Source organism: Gallus gallus, chromosome 3, assembly GCF_016699485.2.
Source record: "Gallus gallus isolate bGalGal1 chromosome 3, bGalGal1.mat.broiler.GRCg7b, whole genome shotgun sequence".
In the NCBI taxonomy this organism is placed as follows: Eukaryota; Metazoa; Chordata; class Aves; order Galliformes; family Phasianidae; genus Gallus; species Gallus gallus.
The window spans coordinates 21,892,351-21,906,046 of NC_052534.1; the positions used below are offsets into that span (position 1 = coordinate 21,892,351).

At 48.2% G+C, this 13,696-nt stretch overlaps 1 long non-coding RNA gene across 1 annotated transcript; it reads left to right on the top strand.

Moving 5' to 3' along the window:
• Positions 1-1,524: 1,524 nt before the first annotated feature.
• LOC124418356 lies at positions 1,525-9,439 on the top strand. Its single transcript, XR_006938990.1, has 3 exons — positions 1,525-2,478; positions 2,588-9,016; positions 9,106-9,439. It is a non-coding gene; the product is annotated as an uncharacterized LOC124418356 (long non-coding RNA).
• The last annotated feature ends 4,257 nt before the right edge of the window (positions 9,440-13,696 follow it).

Genomic DNA, 13,696 nt, shown 5'->3' on the forward strand with positions numbered 1-13,696 from the left:
TCTTTTAACATCAACACAAATGTTCTTTTTTTTTTTTTTTAATATTTAGTATTAAAGTCTTGAGAAAATAAATGGAACTTTTGAATGTCAAGAACTGTTAGAAGGGATTTCTTTCTTAGGTCAGTCACTTAGAAGACATCTGACAAGCAGAAAGGCACTTTCACAGCTTCGGAGAATCTTGGGAACAAGTACAAAGTGCATGAGTGGAGCAGGAGTTAATAAGTGGGCCGTAAAGTGATGCCCTCCAACTCCACTGCCAGGTGCAATTAAAAGAATAGCTGCTGATGCCACGTGGAGAATTAATTGCACGTATGCAAAATGCACTTTTTTAGGCTTTGAAAGGAATTATAAAAAAAAATGCTGACCTATCAGCTGGCAGTGGTTAAATATCTAGCATTTAGGTCAATTAGGTAGGGCTGCTAATAGATGTCTATCTCGCTTTATTTGATTTCCAAGACTTTGGAACATAGCTGCCTTAGAATGGAAGGTGCTTTGTTGTTCTTCAGCTTCATTTCTTCCAATCTGGAAGGACTGCAGCTTCTCAGATATATTGAGAGAAAAGTACTGGCTGCACAAGATGCAGCTGCCAGCAATAATATGGAGGGGGCAGGATCGCAATTAGGATCTGCCTGGAGCTGTTCATGGGCTTGCAGTGATGCATTTGTTTTGGAGCTCTTAGTTGGTACAACCGTGGAGCTCTTCTTTGCTTCAAGAGGGAGAAGTGGTTCTGCTGTTAGTTATGCACACAGGAAGATGTATTTGGTTGTACGGTAAGCACCGCAGCTGAGTATGAATTCAACCATTTCCCAAAGCTATTTCTACCTCACCATGAAATGCAATTTGTCCTTAGTAGGAACATCCTCCCCAGGCATGCTAATACGTGAATTTTTAATTCAGTGGATGGGAGAAGCCTCAGGCCTGTGGCTTGAGCTTTTAGAAGTGCCCTCCTTCACCCATGCTTTTCCCACACCATATCCTCCCAGAAAAGCCCCTTTGTGCGCTGCAGAGGTGATGTGCTGTGGGAACGTCTGGCTGCAAGCAGCTCCAGCAGGAGCCTGCACCCCAACCCTGTCTGTCCCACACCTAGCTGAAGCCCTCGCCACTGAAACTTGGGTTAGCTGTCACAGATAGCTTTTTGGTAGGATGGTTAGGGTTCGTTTTTTGCACGTAACAATGCAGCCTTTAAAATAGCGCTCACACCGAAGTGTAGTCCCCCACCTCACACGCGCTGTTTCTCATTGCCGCCTTCACGCGCCCCCCAGCCTTTTCCTCACGCCAGCCAGCGCAGCTAAGAATAGCGGCAGTGATGCCGTGGAACAGGATGCGCAACCTGCTGAGTTTCCTGCGTTTGTGCTGCGCTGCTGGCCTGTGCTGAGCCCCTTCTGCTCTGCCCTCCCCTCTGGAGCCGCTGGGTGGATTCATAACGACCCGAATTCGGTGATGCTGCCATGTCACACCGCTAGCTGAGGTGCGGTGCAAACGCTCCCTCGGGCCCTGTCGCTGTCACAGAGAGCAGAGCTCAGCGCTGCCCCTCCGCTCCCTGTGAGGAGCTGCAGCCGCCATGAGGCCTCCCCTCAGCTCCTCTGCTCTGGGCTGAACAAACCCAGGGACCTCTGCCGCTCCTCACACCCCTTGCCCTCCAGACTCCTCACCATCTTTGTAGCCCTCCTTTGGACACTCTCTGATAGCTTTATGTCCTTCTAACTGTGTGGGACCCAAACCAAAACCAGTGCTGGAGGTGAGGCCTCACAGCGCGGAGCACAGAGAGCAGCCCGTCCCCTCACACAGTGGCAGTGCTGGGCCTGGCGTACGCTGTGGCACGGTTGGCCCTTTGGGCTGCCATGGCACACTGCTGGCTCATGTTTAACTTGCCAGAACCCCCACATCCCTTTCTACAGGGCTCTCTCCAGCCTCTTGCCCCCTGGTCTATATATATAAAAAGCATGTTCTAAATACTCATAGCAATGGAGTCCCCGTGCTTTCATGCCATGCTATGTGGAAGGAATTTGCACTTCTTCTCACACTGATGTTCAAAAATATTAAAAATAAAAAAAGAAGGAACTGTGCTTGATGATCACAGGCATTGTTAGCCAACTACTGCAGCCATGTTCACAGTTTCTTTGCAAATCTCCCCGCACATCATAGGTGCGTGGCAGGGACTTCGACGAGCAAGTGGGCAAGCTGTCGCAGACCAGGAGGTGTTTGGTCCATATGCTTCAGCTGGGAGGTGGGATGTCACTTGGCACCATAACGTCCCAGTTTTCTTTTCTCAAGGATTAGGAAAAGTACAGAAACCAAATGCTGAGGCAAACTCCGTGGGCAGAGCCCTGTGTCAGGCCTGCTTACGTCAGGCCGAGTGTGGGGCGTTGCTGGCTGCATGTCACAGCTCAGAGGATGCCGGAGGCAGATGTATTGTTTAAAATCTCAATAATATTTTCTGAAGGCTTTTGAAATTATGGCATCAATGGAGAAAAAAATGTGTGTGTGGATTTTGCTTTTGTACTGGTTACCTTTTGTTTTTTTGTTTGCTTGCTTTTCCTGCAACTGTTTGGTGAGAGCAGTGATGTTCTCTACTCTCCCCCTCCAGCTCTGCAGTGTGTCTCAGCCTCCTGCTGTGAGACCTGAGAAGGCAGCCAGTGTCACCTTAGCTGTTACATCGGGAGAGGACAGCGCGGAGTACCAACCTCAGCTCCTGCTGTAAAACCAGTGTGGAAAATCAGGTACCAGAATTATGGTTTCACAACTCAGTGTATGAAAAGCAGCCTCTATGAAGAGACTATAGCTTGGCAATCACCATGTCTTTGTACTGGGGTTTTCTTGCTTAAAACCCTGACAGAATGGTACTTCTCCCAATCACTGAAGGTAAAGTAAAATGCAGAGCGTCCTTATGCAATCTGGAGTTCCCCTTTCGAAACAGCAGTCTGGGGACAAAGTCATTGGTCTAGGCTAGGAAAAAATCGCTTACACAAGATAAACAAGGGCGGACTGCTGCCATCCTTCCTTTCGCCTTTATCTCTAAACCTTAACCTTAAATTACAAATCAGAGGTTGACACAGTGCTATGCATCTGCAACTACTGAAGCCAGCTAAATTTTAATAGATCTTACTTACATCAGTGATGATGAAGGCTCGAAAGTTTCTCTAGCCCACAGAAATGCTTCCAAGCTTTTAAAGTTCAAAAGCAAATATTTTAATATATTACTAAGGATGTTTTCAAATTAAATAATTAGTTCTGTTTACATGGCATTTCATTATCAACAGGAAAATGATTTACTAGTTCTGTATCTTTGTTTCGAATCCAAGTAGAAAAGTAGAAATAACTTCATTTTCAAAATCTTGTCAAATTTTTGTGGGCACAATGTTTCTTTAAACATCAACTATAATAATAGTAGTTTTCGGTCACAGTGTTGGAGCCACCTCAGTAGTATTGGCAACAGGTCACTCACAAGTGCTTCAGCAGCATGCAGAGCTCTGAGAGGCTGTAGAACATGAGCACAGAGACCAGAGCAATGGAACAGGCTGGAATACTATTTTCCTTGGATTTGCAAGGAATAGACTTCTGCAGCTTTCATAAAGATAAGGTAACTGCTCCAAAGTGACATTTTTGCTTGTACTTAGTGTCCAGCAGAACAAACTCATCAAGGTGCTGGTTATGTGATGATGACTTCACTCCAGACAAAGCAGATAAGGTCACAAGAATGGTTTATCCAGACGGGCAAAGTATTGTAGAGATGAGTGAACAGCATGATAGATGAACTTCTGGTATTCACGGACACCTCACCCAGGCCATCTCCATTGGAGGCCATGTGCTGGCAGCTGTGTCCACGGTGTTAGGTTCGGTTCTGAAGATCGGGTGAGATTAGTTGCCAGCACCTTGAGCCTTCGTTAAGAAAGTTCTGTTTGTTGTTTATTTTTCTTCTTTTTCTAAGTGCGATTAATCTCAGCATCACTCATATTTAGAGGAAGAAAAGCTTAAGATTCAGTGAAATTTCAGAGGCACTTCATTTGATAGATCCAAGCTGGTAATTAAGCCAGTTAGATAGGATGGTAATGGTTATCATAGAGCTCCTTTGATTATGTTTTCCATCTCCTGGCCATGTTTTCCGTCTCTTGGTCTTATGAACAGGAGAACCTGCCCTGGTGCAGCATTGGGAGCTCCAACAGACACAAGAAGGGCTCTCTGCCCATAGCCCACCTGTCGCTCTCGCCTCTGCTGTGCCCTTCGTCCCTTGTAAATCACTAGTCCCTCTGAGGCTGGGAAAAGTAAGCATCCACTTTTAGTAACTGTCTCATTTATTTCCATAGGAGCTTCAGGTCTCTCAAGAGGCCAGCATTTTGTTATAAGGATGACACAGGAGCTAGGAATGAGACTGGGCTTGTGGAAATCTGTAGAAGTAATATACTTTCTATTAAAAAAAAAATTGTACCTCAAGGCAGAAGGACAGCTAGAATTATGTAGTGTCCTTCTTTAACGGAATGATATGGTCTCCTTCTTTAGCAGGAGCCAGGCTGGGGTGCAGAAGGAGAGTTTGTACGTGGTTGCTGTTTAGTTTTTTCCTTTCCCATTTTGCATATCTCTTCCAGAGATTCCTGGAAACAGACTTCTGCTGACTTTTGATTATTATGAAACAGAGCAGTCCTGGAAAGAAACCGGGGTCTGAAAACACATCAGGGCAATGGGCAGCTCAATAAATACACTGTTGTTATCTGTCATTGTAGCCTTCACAAGCTCACTACTTGAGCTGTTGTATACATGGGAGGGGCTGCCAGACCTTTCCAGTGACAGCTTTCTGCATTGTGAGATGCTTTTACTTCTTGTGTCTTGAGGGTGTTCAGCTAAAGCAGGCTGGGAGTGACATCAAGATAGGCTCCTGCATGGGTCTGTGAGGGGTCTGGAAGCAGTTTGTCTCAAGGATTTTCCTCATTTTGTTCTCTGCAATGTACAGAAGAATCAAGAAAAAACAAAACACCAAAATGATTTGGTTTTAGTTTTTATTTGGCCAAAAGGTTATTCTGTTATGGGCTGTAGAGAGGAGATTTAAACAACTGTCTCAGATAAAAATCACTGGAGCACAACTGAGGATTTCCACTATCTCTAAGGCAGTAAGCGTATACCAACCACAAGCAGCCAGTGGTATTTTGGTTCATTTTAAGTGGGCCTAAGTAAGGACCACAGCAACTGCACAAACACTGAGCCCCATACAGTGTCTTGCCACCTGTTTCTGTGATTTCTTTGGCCTGTTGACTCATACATATATATTTTTTTCTGGAAGCTAAGGATGCTTGCCATGCTGAAAATGCCCTTGGTTTGGTTTTGAGCTTGGATGAAGTTCCTCCAAAATGCTTCCACGGTGATTAAGTTTCTGACTTCTTTATTTTTTACTTCAGTGTGGCAGGGAGTGAAATGAGAGCCCCTCATGCGCTAGGGAGAGATGTGGGTTTGGTAGCTTCCTTCCTGCCGCCATCCTGCTTGTGTCAGGCTGGATGGGGATTGTCCAGGAAATCATAGAATCACAGAACAATTTGAGGGGATCTCAAGGCCCACCCAGCCCTAGCTCCCAGCCATGGCCAGGGCTGCCCCCCAGCTCAGCTGCCCAGGGCTCCATCCAACCTGACCTTGAGCACCTCCAGGGATGTGACATCACAGCTTCTCTGGGCAGCTGTGCCAGGGCCTGACTGCCATGTCGGTCAAAATCTTCCCCCTGATATTTTATCTAAATCTCTCATCTTCTAGTTTAAAACTGTTCCCTCTTCTCCTATCACTATATTGCTGTTCTCTTGGAGAAAAAAAAAAAAAAGCCAACAAAAAACCCTACAAATAAGCACAGCTGAGCTTGTAGCAAGGTTGCATCTTCCATGGTGAAACTGGGAAGCACAGCCATGATCTGGGGCATCCAGAGCTGTGAACAAGTGGCCAGTTTGCTTTGTGTGCTTTCAGCTTCTAGTCTTTTTCCCAACATTAACACAAGAGCAGGAAAGAGAACCTGCCTACTCCTCCAGATTTTGAAACTGTCAGTGCAAACACGTCACGAGCCTGCGGTGCTTTCACTGTTTTTATTTTTGTACAATGCTTTCCGTTGCAGATATATTTTGTAAAAACTTCCCTCCAAACCACCTTTGGAAAATATGTTTCCCCTGTTATCCCCGACATTCCAAGTTCAAATTCTTTTGGTGTTTTGAGCAAAACAAAGCATTTTGACCCCAAGAGCTTTTGCTGAAGACTTTCTGAGCTACAAACAGGCAAGGAAATGCTACTGGCCCTGCGTTCATGAGACCCCATCCAGGAGTGAGAGAATGAACCCTACCAATGCAGCTCAATGGGAGAAACGAAATCTTGCAACTAAACTGTAGGATTATGCATATTAGCACACAAATTGCTCTCTAAATGACAAACACTGAACGAAATGAACATCTAAAGCTCTGGGGAGGAATGATCAGTAAGGCCAGGCCGGTAAAATGCAATTATTTTTTTCTGTATATACAAACAAAACAACATCTTGCTGAAAATACAAGTTGTCCACTGCCACTGAATAGCCAGGCTAAGCAACAGCACTTCTTTTTGACATAGGGGTGGCACATTATGCAGTTTTTCCTTTAAATTAGAAAAATCAAGACCTTGAGGAATGCCTACCAGCTTTCTGAAGGCTGCTGCAGAAAAGCACGGAGGTGCTGGCTCCCATCCTTGTCTCCCCTGCATTTTCTCACAGTCTATCTCCTGGGCTGCACAGTGTCAGCATGAAGGTTTGCGGCACATCGAGCGGCGGGCGATCACTCAAGGAGTAACCATCCCACTATAAACTGCAGTTTTGCCAAATGAAACCACTGCTGCCACATGCACCTGGCTGAAATGCCTGAGTGGCTGCTGCTGGTGGAGAAATCTATCTTTCAGCAGCCCCACAGGAGGCCATGTGCTTTGAAACAGGGTTCAGGGGTGGGAGCTGCTTTCCTCTTGGGCAGACCTCAGCCAGGAAGGCGCCAGCTCTGAGCACCTGAGGTCTGCCCATGGGGTTTGGGCTTGGGGCCGTACGTTGTGTCACTTGTGGAAAGGGGATGAGGTGATCAGGAGCTGCTGAAAACCACACACCAATGAATGTGGACAGGCTGTCAATATCTCTTCTCCACTAATAAATATTCCTGGCTTTTAAACTAGGAGGTGCTCTCCAAGAAGCGGCTCCTGGAGGCCATGAAAGTGCCTCATGTCTGGCTGCGTCAGGCACCAGCCCTGCCAAAATCTGTGCTGTTGAAAGAAATATGGGGAGTGCCTTGTTTGTTGCTCTCTGCCACCAGCTCTGTTGCTCCATCCTTCAGTAGGCAGGGCACCAGCCAAAAGCCTTGCCTGGCCCCATGCAGGTGCCCTGGGTGTCACAGACATGGCAATATGCGAGCTGATGGATTGGGGTACATCTGACCCTGTGAGAATAGCAGAAATACCCCACTCAAAATTATGGAACCAATGGGTGTTTTGTGTTGGAAAGGATCTTTTAAGGTACCATCCGGTCTGAGCCCCCAGCCATGGGCAGGGCTGCCCCCCCTCAGCTCAGGCTGCCTAGGGCCCCATCCAACCTGGCCTTGAGCACCTCCAGAGATGGGGCACCAGCTTCTCTGGGCAGCTGTGCCAGGATCTCAACGCCCTCTGAGTAAAGAATTTATTTCTTATATCTAATATAAACCTACCCTTAGGGGGGTAAGTGTGAAATCTCAGGCTGGACCTGGTCACCCGGACGTCCATTCCCATGACAAGAGACTTGAAATGCCAGAAGACAGCACGCTGCTTGAGGAACAGGTGTTTAGTAAGGATTTTGGGGGGCAGTTTTTTGTTCCTGCATCACAGCTAGGAGCGTGGTTTTCATGGATGGCAACATGGTGCCTGAGCAAGAGGCTGAGGGATCCAGCATCTCCACATTCATCACTGTGAGCCTAGCCCTGCACTGACGGTATCTTCCTCGGGTTTTGTGTGTCTCTGCCTAATGCCTTTATTTGCACAAGTTTTTAGGAGTGTCAGAGTGGCCAAACTCGATGGATTGCCTGTCTGAAATATTGAGATGCAGTCACAGCTGTTTGTCTGGGTGTATTGATTCATACTTATGCCCTAATTTTTTAATTACCAAGTTCACCTGCAAGTTGTCTCTGGGGAACTCTCTTTTTTATTTCCTCTTCCCAAAGTGAAAAATACTTGGTCTGCCTCTTTCCTGCTTTCATACTGAAGGTAAAATAGGATTACATATTTGAATAAGTAGGATGCAAAACACCATTCAGGTTAAATCTGGGCTTCTCTCTGTTGGTGGGTGAGAAAACATTGGTATCTGCTTTCCTTACAAGCTGGCAATGTTCTGCTACAGTGCGAAATGTGCACTGCCAAGTAGAGATGAAGGCACAGATGGAAAGCAGCAAGGCGGTGCAGGAGAGACATTGCCAGGGCAGGGCTGCACCACGGCTTGTGACTTCCCAAAGGCCTCACCCAGCCTATGCTTGGGCACACATGGGCTGGGGTTTCCCAAAAGCTAAAGCAGCCCTGCACCGGGCTGGCACTGGGTGCCTGCTGCTGGGTGCTGATAGTGCTCGGGGCACGATGGAGCCCCAGGCCTATGCTCACCTCTCCCACCCCTGCAGGGTTCCAGGTGCTGCCTGTGATGGAGACAAGGGCGTGTGGAAAGCAGTGGCTCCAGATGAGCTGTGAAGGAGTGAGGAGATTGCCTCAGAGGACAAACAGATATAATTATCTGCAGCAGACTCAGAGTCTGTGTTGCAACCATTTCCTCCTTAAGACCTTGGTGCACCCAAAGAAGAAAAACTTCCTGGTTTCTGTGCAAAGATGCATGACAGCATGATTTATCACAAGTGAGCCACACTGCCCCAAACCTTCGTTATCCTGCTTTCAGTGCACCTGTGGCATCACCTGCCCTAGAAAAGCAGGTGGTGAGAGCCCAGCTCTGGGTTGAGGCAGCTTAGAGGTATGACTTAGAGAAAGGCAAAGAGGCTGCAGACAAAGGCTTTCCCTTTCCTTCAAAGTCCATCTGGTGAGTTTCCTTTAGAAGGTGAAAATGCATGTCGTCAGAAGTAATACTAAAATATGGGTTTTGTTTGTTTGTTTGTTTTTGTTTTTAAGGAAAGCATAAGCTGTTTTTCCTCAGAGTATTTAGCTGTGTTTCCCTCTTGCTTTTCATGCTCATTGTTGCGTCTTATCCTGTCCTACCTTGTGTGCTGCTGCTCTGCATGGGTAGAGGGAAAGAGGTGTCATCCTTTCTCTCCCTTGCTTGGGACAGAGCTCACAGTTTAGCTTTCCCTCTGCTCTTGGATGTACTTACTGTCAGAAAGCACACAGCGAGGGTGAATACTCATGCTCCAAAGCAGTAACGCACGGCTCAGTGTGGGACTGTCACAGACTCACAAACTCTGAGTGTTTTCACTAGGAAGTTGAGGATGGAGCAGTGAAAACACAACCTGGCGGTGTCTGGGGCCAGGAGAAGCCATACCCCTATCTCCCAGGAATGACAAGGATATACTGAAGTACTTGCACTGGGGAGAGCAGCAGAAGTCATGGCAGGATGCGTCTTACCTCTCCACTGGGAGCTAGCTCTCAGAGGCAGAAAGTATAACAACTGCTAGAGTAATTAGAGCAATCTGAATCAGACATCGCTACGCACGCATCCCTCTACGATGGTGACACGTTTCCTGGCATGCCTGCAGCCCACAGCTATCTCCTCCTTAGCATCACTCCGTGCCAGCTGCCCATCCTGCTGAACCATCTTTTGTCAGATCTGGGTGCTCACCATCAGTGAAGAGCAGCACACAGTGTGCCAGGGCTGGTGGATGGCAGAGGAAGAGCGAGGTGCCAGGCCAGCGCTGGGAGGACATGCTGGTGCGAGGCACACGGGGATGACAGGTGCCCGCCGTGCACAGGCAACAGCTGTGGCATGGGGATAAAAGCCAGCACTGTGGGAAGGACGAGAAGTGTGAGAGGAAGGGACCGGAGATACCTGTTTTGTGCTGCTTCATCAGTTCAGGCAGCCCATCAAGTCTTCCTTTGTGCTTCAGTTTTTAAACAGCCCACACCATCTCCATGTAAACTCGCTTGCACAGGCGAGGTCTCTGTGTGCCCTCTGAGAGTTGGCACAGCTGTGCAAAACTCCACGTTTGTTTGTGCTACGTGTATCCAGAGCAAACAGGTGTGTCAGAAGGAAGGGCAAGATGCCCTCATCCTGCAGAAGGGAGCTGTTGCTCAAGGAGGCCCAGGAAATCTGGTTTGTACTGGGTTACTTTGGTGTCCTTCATTTTCTTTTGCTTGCCTGCCTTTTGGTCAGGTTTAGCCGCACACCTCTGGCCTCATATTTCATAGAATCACAGAATATCCTGAGTTGGAGGAGACCCATAAGGATTATGGAGCCCATCTCCTGGCTCCATGCAGCACCACCCAACATTCAAACACAATGTCTGAGAGCGTTGTCCAAGTGCTCCTTGAACTCCTGCAGCTCAGGGCTGTGCCCACTGCCCTGGGCAGCCCACCGCCCTCTGGTGCAGACCCTGTCCCTAACCCCCAGCTGCCCCTCCCCTGGCACAGCTCCATGCCGTTCCCTCGGGCCCTGTCACTGTCACACAGAGCAGAGCTCAGCACTGCCCCTCCGCTCCCTGTGAAGAGCTGCAGCCGCCATGAAAGGCACTTGTTGGCAAGATGGCGACATCCCTCACTTGGGTCAGAAATGCATCCAGCGTCCAGACTCACACTGGAGATGGCAAGATGGGGCTCCTCAGCCAGCTGCAGACTGGCTTTCTCCCACGAAGTGCAGGAGTCACTTTTCTCTAGCAAATAAGGGCTCATGATGCCTAGGGAGAAGCAGTGTTGACATCTGCAGCCTGCCCAGCCACTATGACAGCCTGACACTCTGCCTGGTCTCTGGTGGGAGCTTGGAGCACAGCTTCAGGACAGATGTTTTTGTCTGCTCTGTCAGCTGTTGGTCTGCAGGACCAGCTCCTACAGGTGACATCAACCTGCTAGGTGCTCCCACATGACTCACGACCACAAGCACAACATGGGGAGCCTGGCCAGCAGTGTGCAATTTACTGTAGTTGTCCAGGCCTGGTGGCTGTTGCCGGAGGCCACCTCCTCTGTAATTACAGCTCGGCAGGAGCAAGCCATCAGCCTGCACAGTGCAGCCACTGGAGGTAGCTCTGCAGGGTGGTACGTGCACAGCAGGAGGGATGGGAAACGTGATCAGGAGGATAAGGAGAAGATAGTCTGTGCTGTCAGGGGATTGCATGCCAGAACTTAGTGTTGTCTGAAAGGAGGACAGTGAGATACCATCGGCTACTCCTGTTATTACACTCAGGGACTCATCAAGGGCTGAAGACAAAGAGCGAGTTAATTATTTACAACATATGCATAAAGGGGAAGGCAGGGACATGAAAAGGACTATTTCATCATTCTTTCAGTCTAGCAAAGCTGCTTAGTTTGTATGAACCAGCACTCCTTTAAAGTCTCATTTTGATGCTTGCCAACAAGTTCTTCCCCTCTGACATCGGTCAGCTCTGTGGCAACCTCAGATTTCTGCTCTCTTCGTTTAGTGGGCACCTCCAAACCAGGGTTTACTCTGCCCGCCTGCTCCAGCTTGCCTTGTCTCTGACTTGGGAGGGCTCAGTATGTGTAACAGGCAAATGTTTTTCATGTGGCACAGCTTTTGCCTTTGGAAGAAGCTGATTCACTAGTGTGGGAACATTTTGGAAGATAGTCTCAACTTCACTTAATTTTCCAGTTAAAGTAATGCTCAAAGTGCCTCATTTTGACATAGCCACAAAAGCCATGTCCAAAGCTTTTTCTCAGGTCTGATGTTGCAGGTTACTGCACTGGGCCTGCATCTGACACCATGCAACGCACCTCTGCCTTCGGCAATGGTGAGAGCAGATGGGAGCTGCGTTGAGCTTCTAGCCAACGTCCTGCATCTCAGAGGTCTTCAGCCATAGCATTCTCCTGGGGAGCCATTAGGTGGTCCTCATTCACACTTTCCATCATGAGGGTGTCCACAATCATGTGAAAAGCACACCTGCTCACTTTCCTCTACTCTTGCTTTGCCTTTGAGAGTTTTCCAGCACAACTAAAACACCTCCTTCCCCTGAAGGAGCAGAGTGTCTGGCTGCAGAGCCCTTTCTCCATCAATACGTTTTTGTGCCCTTGACTCTACATCAGGAGCACTTTCACTGCAGCACAACAGGAAGTTTGTACTGGGCATTTTGTTGTTTGGATTAAGAGAGAGGGCTTTGTGCTGTTTCTGAGGGAAGTGTTTTTGGTAGAGATTATTTTTGGGAATCATTAAGGCAGGCACATGGAGAGAAAACTGAATGTGTCCCCTCAAAGCTGCCAGAGGGGCTGGGGCCAAACGCAGCACCTGCGAATGCTTCCAGACCCTGAATTGGTAGGAGTGGTGACCTCTGTACCAGGACAGCCCCAGCCCTTGTTCCTACGCAGTCAGCTCTCCCTTAGCACTAGGGCAGGACACCAACATGTTACCACTGGCTTTTTCCTTGTGCAGGCTGTGGTTGTCTTTTTTTTTTTTTAAAGTAATTCAATCCACAGCCTCACGGACAGTCAAAGTGAGCAGCACGCTGTGAGACACGGAGAAGTTTGGATGACAAACCACACTATTAGGGCTGCTGCAATCATTGACCACTGCTAGCTGACAGCAAGGAGCCACCTCATTTCCACCTGTCTGAAGCTGCCAGGGAAACAGCAAGAGGGAAAAAGGAGAATTTCAGTATGATAGAGATAGCATGTGAGGTCTTTCCTCCCAGGTCAGCCTAATGAGAGCCAAACCGGGCTGCTGGAGGATGGCTTTTTGCTCTTGTTCCTAGCATGTATGTTGGGTATGTCAGTCAGGAGTCTGGGCAAAGCAGTAGCAGGTACAAAATCTTCCTCATCCTTGGTGGCATCCCTGGTAACATATCACCACGTTTGCCTGAAGTCTGAGGAGGTGGCCGAAGCCTCCTGCACACCTGACTTAATTCAGTAAAATTGCAACAGGAGCCTTATGTTTAAAGGATACAAAAGCCAAAAAGATGTCACTTGCTATTTCAGGAAGTCATGGGTTGAATAGCTGAACTTCTATGGACTTTTTTTCAGAGAAGGATTTTGGCAGGAAAATGAACTATTTAAAAGGTGGTGGCTTACCAGCAGTTTGCTTCAAAATGATCTATCCTGCCCTTAATTATGATGCTTAGATCCAGGACTTTTATTTTGATTAGGTGAACAAGTGTTGTGAAATGCCTTTGTGAATCAAATCTAATCAAGGCAGTGTTCTGCAGCTGGAGCCTGGAAGCCTGCCTGGGAGCACAGCAGGGGAGGATGGCATGAGAGGCAGGGAGCGATAGCAGCCTGCTGGGGCAGAGGTGGAGCACTGGACTGGCCCTAGCAGATGAGGAGATCTGTGCTCTTTTCTTCTCCACAGCATCTGAACTCCAGGACACACACTGGGTGTGCGAGTTGACTCCAGTGAGCCTGAGGCAGTTTCAACTGATGCAACTGCTCTTTGCTCAGCAGCTGAGTGGCTCAGCTTCCTCTGATCACGGCTGTGTGTAGAAAGCAGCTTCTTCTGTAGCTGTCTCCAGCTTCAGGTGGGCACCTGCGCAGTGCCACGTGTGGGCACATTCAGAGCTTTTCCCAAGCAGGGATTTAGAATGAGCATATGTGGTCCCTGCAGAAGAAGAAATTA